Here is a 9,179-nt window from a genome sequence, read left to right on the forward strand (position 1 = left end):
GTAACACTGGTTCAGTCATCTAGTATGTAGTATCCTGTCTACTGTGTATCCACTGTCCATCTGTGTGTATCCTGTACTGTAAACACTGGTTCAGTCATCTGGTATGTAGTATCCTGTCCACTGTGTGGTACTGTAAACACTGGTTCAGTCATCTGGTATGTAGTATCCCCTGTCCACTGTGTGGTACTGTAACACTGGTTCAGTCATCTGGTATAGTAGTACTGTAACACTGGTTCAGTCATCTGTGTAGGTCCACTGTGTGGTACTGTACACTGGTTCAGTCATCTGGTATGTAGTATCCTGTCCACTGTGTGGTACTGTAACACTGGTTCAGTCATCTGGTATGTAGTATCCTGTCCACTGTGTGGTACTGTAACACTGGTTCAGTCATCTGGTATGTAGTATCCTGTCCACTGTGTGGTACTGTAACACTGGTTCAGTCATCTGGTATGTAGTATCCTGTCCACTGTGTGGTACTGTAACACTGGTTCAGTCATCTGGTGTGTAGTATCCTGTCCACTGTGTGGTACTGTAACACTGGTTCAGTCATCTGGTATGTAGTATCCTGTCCACTGTGTGGTACTGTAACACTGGTTCAGTCATCTGGTATGTAGTATCCTGTCCACTGTGTGGTACTGTAACACTAATGATAATGTTGCCTCATGTTGTCAGCCAGAGTCACATTTGTTTATTATTCAAGCTGTAACGCACAATAATAATTTAGATTCTGTAGGTTTTAGCGGACCATAGAGTTCAGTCCTGCTTCGTAACTTGGTCTTTTGCCAAGTGTGGTACATCTGTGATGGTGGTATTGTGATGGTGGTGGTGTGGTGGTGGTATTGTCCACTGTGGTGGTATTGTGGTGGTGGTCATGTTGTGGTGGTGTGATGGGTGGTATTGTGGTGGTGCTGTTGGTCTTTTGGGAACATCTGTGATGGTGGTGTTGTGGTGGTGTGGTGGTGGTATTGTGGTGGTGGTGGTATTGTGGTGGTGTGATGGTGGTATTGTGATGGTGGTGTTGTGGTGGTATTGTGGTGGTATTGTGGTGGTGGTATTGTGGTGGTGGTATTGTGATGACACTCATTTATAAAGCCCTTTTACAACAACTTTTGTCCCAAAGTGCTTAACAGTTAATATTGGTCTGTTCTATTTCTTGTCCTCATCTCACCCCTGTCCTCATCTCACCCCTGTCTTCATCTCACCCCTGTCCTCATCTCACCCCTGTCCTCATCTCACCCCTGTCCTCATCTCCTGTCTTCCACCCTGTCACTCACCCCTCACCCCCCTCCTCATCTCCTGTCTTCCTCACCTCACCCCTCCTCATCTTACTCCTGTCTCCCTCACCTCACCCCTCTCCTATCCTCCTCAGTTCTCAGCCCTGACCATCCCTGAGCCCAGGACACAGGCCACAGCCACAGCCGCCATCAACACACAGGAGGCCGAGGCAGGAACAGTGAGTAGTAGCTCGGGGTTAAAAGTTACTGTGCAGAATTACTTTTCACTGCTCTGCTGTAGTGATTCAGAATGACTCTTCACTGCTCTGCTGTAGTGATTCAGAATGACTCTTCACTGCTCTGCTGTAGTGATTCAGAATGACTCTTCACTGCTCTGCTGTAGTGATTCAGAATGACTCTTCACTGCTCTGCTGTAGTGATTCAGAATGACTCTTCACTGCTCTGCTGTAGTGATTCAGAATGACTCTTCACTGCTCTGCTGTAGTGATTCAGAATGACTCGTCACTGCTCCGCTGTAGTGATTCAGAATGACTCTTCAGAATGACTCGCTCACTGCTCCGCTGTAGTGATTCAGAATGACTCGTCACTGCTCCGCTGTAGTGATTCAGAATGACTCGTCACTGCTCCGCTGTAGTGATTCAGAATGACTCTTCACTGCTCTGCTGTAGTGATTCAGAATGACTCGTCACTGCGCCGCTGTAGTGATTCAGAATGACTCTTCACTGCTCTGCTGTAGTGATTCAGAATGACTCTTCACTGTGCTCCACCTCATTCCTGTATTAATATTATAGTAGCTAGCAGAATGAATTATGTTGTATTCACTGCGCCGCTGTAGTGATTCAGAATGACTCTTCACTGCTCTGCTGTGGTGATTCAGAATGACTCTTCTGTGTTCCTGTCCTGGGAGGAAGAGGTGATGAATGAGCTCAGTTCCATTTCAAGAGGCAACACCTCATTATGCAAAGCACTCACTGCTCTTGATGCCGCTCCCATTGGTTATATTTCTTCTTTGTTTCAGAACAAAGCTGCTGTTGCCACACGTGGAGGCTTCCAAAGCTCGTATTGGCCAGTATGAGAAGGAGGTGGGTTACACACATGCCACTCCAAACCACACACACACTCCCCTACACCCGGATTTCCCTAGAATGTCTCTTTATATTTTAGGATTTTAGTACACAGTCAGCAGTAGACCCCTGAGAAACTCCACTATTTAGAGTCATGTACAGTACCAGTCAAAAGTCTGGACATACCTACTGATTCAAGGGTTTTCTTTATTTTTACTGTTTTTCTACATTGTAAAAATACATTTTCCTTTAACACTATTTTGGTTACTTCATGATTCCATATGTGTTATTTCATAGTTTTAATGTCTTCTGTTATTCTACAATGTGGAATATAGTAAAAATAAAGAAAACCCCTGTTAGGGTAGGTGTGTCCAAACTGTTGATTGGTATTGTAGTTCTCTCTGTTGATCCACCTTCCTGTCTTCCACTATTCCACTATTTAGAGACATGTAGTTCTCTCTGTTGATCCACCTTCCTGTCTTCCACTATTTAGAGACATGTAGTTCTCTCTGTTGATCCACCTTTCCTGTCTTCTGTTGATCCACTATTTAGAGACATGTAGTTCTCTCTGTTGATCCACCTTCCTGTCTTCCACATGTATTTAGAGACATGTAGTTCTCTTCTGTTGATCCACCACCTTCCTCTTCCACTATATAGAGACATGTAGTTCTCTCTGTTGATCCACCTTCCTCTCTTCCACTATAGAGACATGTAGTTCTCTTCTCTCTGTTGATCCACCTTCCACTATATAGAGACATGTAGTTCTCTTCTCTCTGTTGATCCACCTTCCTCTCTTCCAGCTGGAGAAGTTCCAGAACATGATTCCCTTTCTGACCAGATGACCATCGACGATCTGAACGACACGTTCCCTGAGACCAAGCTGGACAAGGAGAAGCACCCGTACTGGCCTCACAAGCCCATCGCTGAGCTGTAAACTGGCCGGCGCTTCCTAGATCATATTATACTTTCCTCTGATGAAAAGGTTGTATAGTGTCCTAAGTGCTAAAGTCAAGTCCTGTTTCATCGACAGACAGTTTAGTGAAATAACTGCTATTGTTATTGGAGCGACTGAGAAAAGGTCATCTGGTCCTTTGAATGGAAATAAACATTAATGGAAATTGAATATGATTTGTGTCATTATTCTGTGCAACGTTTATTTAACATAAGACTCTTAAGGGTTGATAGTAGTTACAACTATTTTGCGAGAGCACATTTTAATGTTCGTTCATCAACTCGTGTGAAAGGATTTTCCATAATCACTTAGGACGTTTAGAGTAAGGGAATATCCTGATGCTCTGTGTTGATTCAGTAATATAGGACTGTTGTTTTAGGCTACTGCAGACGTGCCGCCTGCTTCTGCTGGACAATCCTCTCCTCTGTCCAAGTCGGTTCCCCCTCCAGAGAAGATCCCAACATCTCCTGGGAAGGAGGAAGGGGAATCTACTGGTGCTTTGTGTTGACATTCCTCTCCTCTGTCCAAGTCAGTTCCATCCCACCATGTCCAAGTCATTCTCTCCGCTGTTCTGTCCCTCCAGAGAAGATCCCACCATCTCCTGGGAAGGAGGAAGGGAATCTACTGGTGCTTTCTGTTGGACAATCCTCTCCTCTGTCCAAGTCGGTTCCCTCCAGAGAAGATCCCACCATCTCCTGGGAAGGAGGAATGGAATCTACTGGTGCTTTGTGTTGGACATTCCTCTCCTCTGTCCAAGTCAGTTCCCTCCAGAGAAGATCCCACCATCTCCTGGGAAGGAGGAAGGGAATCTACTGGTGCTTTGTGTTGATTCAGTAACATACAGTATAACTGTTGGACACCATATAGACAATGTCTAACAATGGGCATGTCCCAAACTGCACCCTATTCCCGATCAGTGCTCCAGAGAAGATCCCACTTCTCCTGGGAACAGCCCTAAGGGACCCTAGCCTTGTTAAAGTAACATACAGTACTTTGACCATATAGACAATGTCTAACAATGGCACCCTAACTGCCTATTAAAGTGCACTACTTTTGACTGGGGCTCTTGTTAAAAGTAGTGCACTATATAGGGAATAGGGTGCTATTTGGGATGTAGCCGAGGGTGCTATTTGGGATGTAGCCGGTTGATATACATTAGAACACATATCTCCCCTCCTTCAACTGGACTGGTTTCATCCCCTGGTGACTTTTATTTGGAGAAACTCTAAATTACTTGTCTGTGTCAATCCAACTCACAAGTCATGGGAAGAGGTCTTGTTTCCTGTCCTCTGGGTTTTCTCATGTCTACAGGTAGGTAGCATTGATCTTCTGCTCAGGTGTGACGGGCCTAGTTCAGAAACAACCCCTACCCATTCATGACCTTCTCAATCCTTTCAAATCTGTCCGTGTACAAAATGGCATCCTAATCCCTTTCTAGTGCCCTACGCTTCTTGACCAGAGCCCTGTGGGTCCTGATGAGAAGTATCCCACTAAATAGGGAATAGGGTGCCATTTCGGGCACAGACAAGACATAACAAGGTGGTATGGGCTAGATGCTGTTTCTGGACAGGGCAAACCCCTCTTATGTTCTGATGATTATAGGATGACCCGGTGTTCTGATAACTATAGGATGATCCAGTGTTGTCTCAGTGTTCTGATGACCCAGTGTTCTGATGACTATAGGAGGATCTAGTGTTGTCTCAGTGTTCTGATGACTATAGGAGGATCTAGTGTTGTCTCAGTGTTCTGATGACTATAGGATGACCCAGTGTTCTGATGACTATAGGAGGATCTAGTGTTGTCTCTGTGTTCTGATGACTATAGGAGGATCTAGTATTGTCTCAGTGTTCTGATGACTATAGGAGGATCTAGTGTTGTCTCAGTGTTCTGATGACTATAGGAGGATCTAGTGTTGTCTCTGTGTTCTGATGACTATAGGAGGATCCAGTGTTGTCTCAGTGTTCTGATGACTATAGACTATAGGATGACCCAGTGTTCTGATGACTATAGGAGGATCTAGTGTTGTCTCTGTGTTCTGATGACTATAGGAGGATCCAGTGTTGCCTCAGTGGTCTGATGATTATAGGATGACCCAGTGTTGTCTCAGTGCTCTGATGACTATAGGAGGATCTAGTGTTGTCTCTGTGTTCTGATGACTATAGGAGGATCCAGTGTTGCCTCAGTGGTCTGATGACTATAGGAGGATCCAGTGTTGTCTCAGTGGTCTGATGACTATAGGAGGATCTAGTGTTGTCTCAGTGTTCTGATGACTATAGGAGGATCTAGTGTTGTCTCAGTGTTCTGATGACTATAGGAGGATCTAGTGTTGTCTCTGTGTTCTGATGACTATAGGAGGATCCAGTGTTGTCTCCGTGTTCTGATGACTATAGGAGGATCTAGTGTTGTCTCAGTGTTCTGATGACTATAGGAGGTCTAGTGTTGTCTCAGTGTTCTGATGACTATAGGAGGATCCAGTGTTGTCTCAGTGTTCTGATGACTATAGGAGGGTCCAGTGTTGTCTCAGTGTTCTGATGACTATAGGAGGATCTAGTGTTGTCTCAGTGTTCTGATGACTATAGGATGACCCAGTGTTGTCTCAGTGGTCTGATGACTATAGGAGGATCTAGTGTTGTCTCAGTGTTCTGATGACTATAGGAGGATCTAGTGTTGTCTCAGTGGTCTGACGACTATAGGAGGATCTAGTGTTGTCTCTGTGTTCTGACGACTATAGGAGGATCCAGTGTTGTCTCCTGTGCCTTGATGACTATAGGAGGATCTAGTGTTGTCTCAGTGTTCTGGATGACTATAGGAGGACTAGTGTTGTCTCAGTGTTCTGATGACTATAGGAGGATCTAGTGTTGTCTCAGTGTTCTGATGACTATAGGAGGACCTAGTGTTGTCTCAGTGTTCTGATGACTATAGGAGGATCTAGTGTTGTCTCAGTGTTCTGATGACTATAGACCCAGTGTTGTCTCAGTGGTCTGATGACTATAGGAGGGATCTAGTGTTGTCTCAGTGTTCTGATGACTATAGGAGGATCTAGTGTTGTCTCAGTGGTCTGATGACTATAGGAGGATCTAGTGTTGTCTCAGTGTTCTGATGATTATAGGAGGATCTAGTGTTGTCTCTGTGTTCTGATGACTATAGGATGATCTAGTGTTGTCTCAGTGGTCTGATGACTATAGGAGGATCTAGTGTTGTCTCAGTGGTCTGATGACTATAGGAGGATCTAGTGTTCTGATGACTATAGGAGGATCTAGTGTTGTCTCAGTGGTCTGATGACTATAGGAGGATCTAGTGTTGTCTCAGTGGTCTGATGACTATAGGAGGATCTAGTGTTGTCTCAGTGGTCTGATGACTATAGGAGGATCTAGTGTTGTCTCTGTGTTCTGATGACTATAGGATGATCTAGTGTTCTGATGACTATAGGATGACCCAGTGTTCTGATGACTATAGGAGGATCTAGTGTTGTCTCAGTGGTCTGATGACTATAGGAGGATCTAGTGTTGTCTCTGTGTTCTGATGACTATAGGATGATCTAGTGTTGTCTCAGTGTTCTGATGACTATAGGAGGATCTAGTGTTGTCTCAGTGTTCTGATGACTATAGGAGGATCTAGTGTTGTCTCTGTGTTCTGATGACTATAGGAGGATCTAGTGTTCTGTCTCAGTGTGTTCTGATGACTATAGGAGACCCAGTGTTGTCTCAGTGGTCTGATGACTCTGGATGACTAGTGCTGTCTCAGTGTTCTGATGACTATAGGAGGTCTAGTGTTGTCTCAGTGTTCTGATGACTATAGGAGGATCTAGTGTTGTCTCTGTGTTCTGATGACTATAGGAGGTCTAGTGTCTCAGTGTTCTGATGACTATAGGAGGATCTAGTGTTGTCTCAGTGTTCTGATGACTATAGGAGGATCTAGTGTTGTCTCAGTGTTCTGATGACTATAGGAGGATCCAGTGTTGTCTCAGTGTTCTGATGACTATAGGAGGATCTAGTGTTGTCTCAGTGTTCTGATGACTATAGGAGGATCCAGTGTTGTCTCTGTGTTCTGATGACTATAGGAGGATCTAGTGTTGTCTCAGTGGTCTGATGACTATAGGAGGATCTAGTGTTCTGATGACTATAGGAGGATCTAGTGTTGTCTCAGTGTTCTGATGACTATAGGAGGATCTAGTGTTGTCTCAGTGTTCTGATGACTATAGGAGGATCTAGTGTTGTCTCAGTGTTCTGATGATTATAGGATGACCCAGTGTTGTCTCAGTGTTCTGATGACTATAGGAGGATCTAGTGTTGTCTCAGTGTTCTGATGACTATAGGAGGATCTAGTGTTGTCTCAGTGTTCTGATGACTATAGGAGGATCTAGTGTTGTCTCAGTGTTCTGATGACTATAGGAGGATCTAGTGTTGTCTCTGTGTTCTGATGACTATAGGAGGATCCAGTGTTGCCTCAGTGGTCTGATGACTATAGGAGGATCTAGTGTTGTCCTCAGTGTTCTGATGACTATAGGAGGATCTAGTGGAGGATCTAGTGTTGTCTCAGTGGTCTGATGACTATAGGGAGGATCTAGTGTTGTCTCAGTGGTCTGATGACTATAGGAGGATCCAGTGTTGTCTCAGTGTTCTGGATGACTATAGTGGAGGATCTAGTGTTGTCTCAGTGGTCTGATGACTATAGGAGGATCTAGTGTTGTCTCAGTGGTCTGATGACTATAGAGGATCTAGTGTTGTCTCAGTGTTCTGATGACTATAGAGGATCTAGTGTTGTCTTCAGTGTTCTGATGACTATAGGAGGATCAGTGTTGTCTCAGTGTTCTGATGACTATAGGATGATCTAGTGTTGTCTCAGTGGTCTGATGACTATAGGAGGATCTAGTGTTGTCTCAGTGTTCTGATGACTATAGGAGGATCTAGTGTTGTCTCAGTGGTCTGATGACTATAGGAGGATCTAGTGTTGTCTCAGTGGTCTGATGACTATAGGAGGATCTAGTGTTGTCTCAGTGGTCTGATGACTATAGGAGGATCTAGTGTTGTCTCAGTGTTCTGATGACTATAGGAGGATCTAGTGTTGTCTCAGTGGTCTGATGACTATAGGAGGATCTAGTGTTCTGATGACTATAGGAGGATCTAGTGTTGTCTCAGTGTTCTGATGACTATAGGAGGATCTAGTGTTGTCTCAGTGTTCTGATGACTATAGGAGGATCTAGTGTTGTCTCAGTGTTCTGATGACTATAGGAGGATCTAGTGTTGTCTCAGTGTTCTGATGACTATAGGAGGATCTAGTGTTGTCTCAGTGTTCTGATGACCCAGTGTTCTGATGACTATAGGAGGATCTAGTGTTGTCTCAGTGTTCTGATGACTATAGGAGGATCCAGTGTTGTCTCAGTGTTCTGATGACTATAGGAGGATCTAGTGTTGTCTCAGTGGTCTGATGACTATAGGAGGATCTAGTGTTGTCTCTGTGTTCTGATGACTATAGGAGGATCTAGTGTTCTGATGACTATAGGAGGATCTAGTGTTGTCTCAGTGTTCTGATGACTATAGGATGACCCAGTGTTGTCTCAGTGTTCTGATGACTATAGGAGGATCTAGTGTTGTCTCTGTGTTCTGATGACTATAGGAGGATCCAGTGTTGTCTCAGTGTTCTGATGACTATAGGAGGATCTAGTGTTGCCTCAGTGTTCTGATGACTATAGGAGGATCTAGTGTTGTCTCAGTGTTCTGATGACTATAGGAGGATCTAGTGTTGTCTCTGTCTTCTGATGACTATAGGAGGATCCAGTGTTGTCTCAGTGTTCTGATGACTATAGGAGGATCTAGTGTTGTCTCTGTGTTCTGATGACTATAGGAGGATCCAGTGTTGTCTCAGTGTTCTGATGACTATAGGAGGATCTAGTGTTGTCTCAGTGTTCTGATGACTATAGGAGGATCC

The 9,179-nt window shown here is 44.4% G+C and overlaps 1 pseudogene; it reads left to right on the forward strand.

Annotated features, from left to right (window-relative positions):
* Positions 1 to 1,120: 1,120 nt before the first annotated feature.
* Positions 1,121 to 3,251, forward strand: LOC135566527 (ATP synthase subunit d, mitochondrial-like; annotated as a pseudogene).
* The last annotated feature ends 5,928 nt before the right edge of the window (positions 3,252 to 9,179 follow it).

Source organism: Oncorhynchus nerka, unplaced genomic scaffold (genome assembly GCF_034236695.1).
Source record: "Oncorhynchus nerka isolate Pitt River unplaced genomic scaffold, Oner_Uvic_2.0 unplaced_scaffold_4423, whole genome shotgun sequence".
Lineage (NCBI taxonomy): Eukaryota > Metazoa > Chordata > Actinopteri > Salmoniformes > Salmonidae > Oncorhynchus > Oncorhynchus nerka.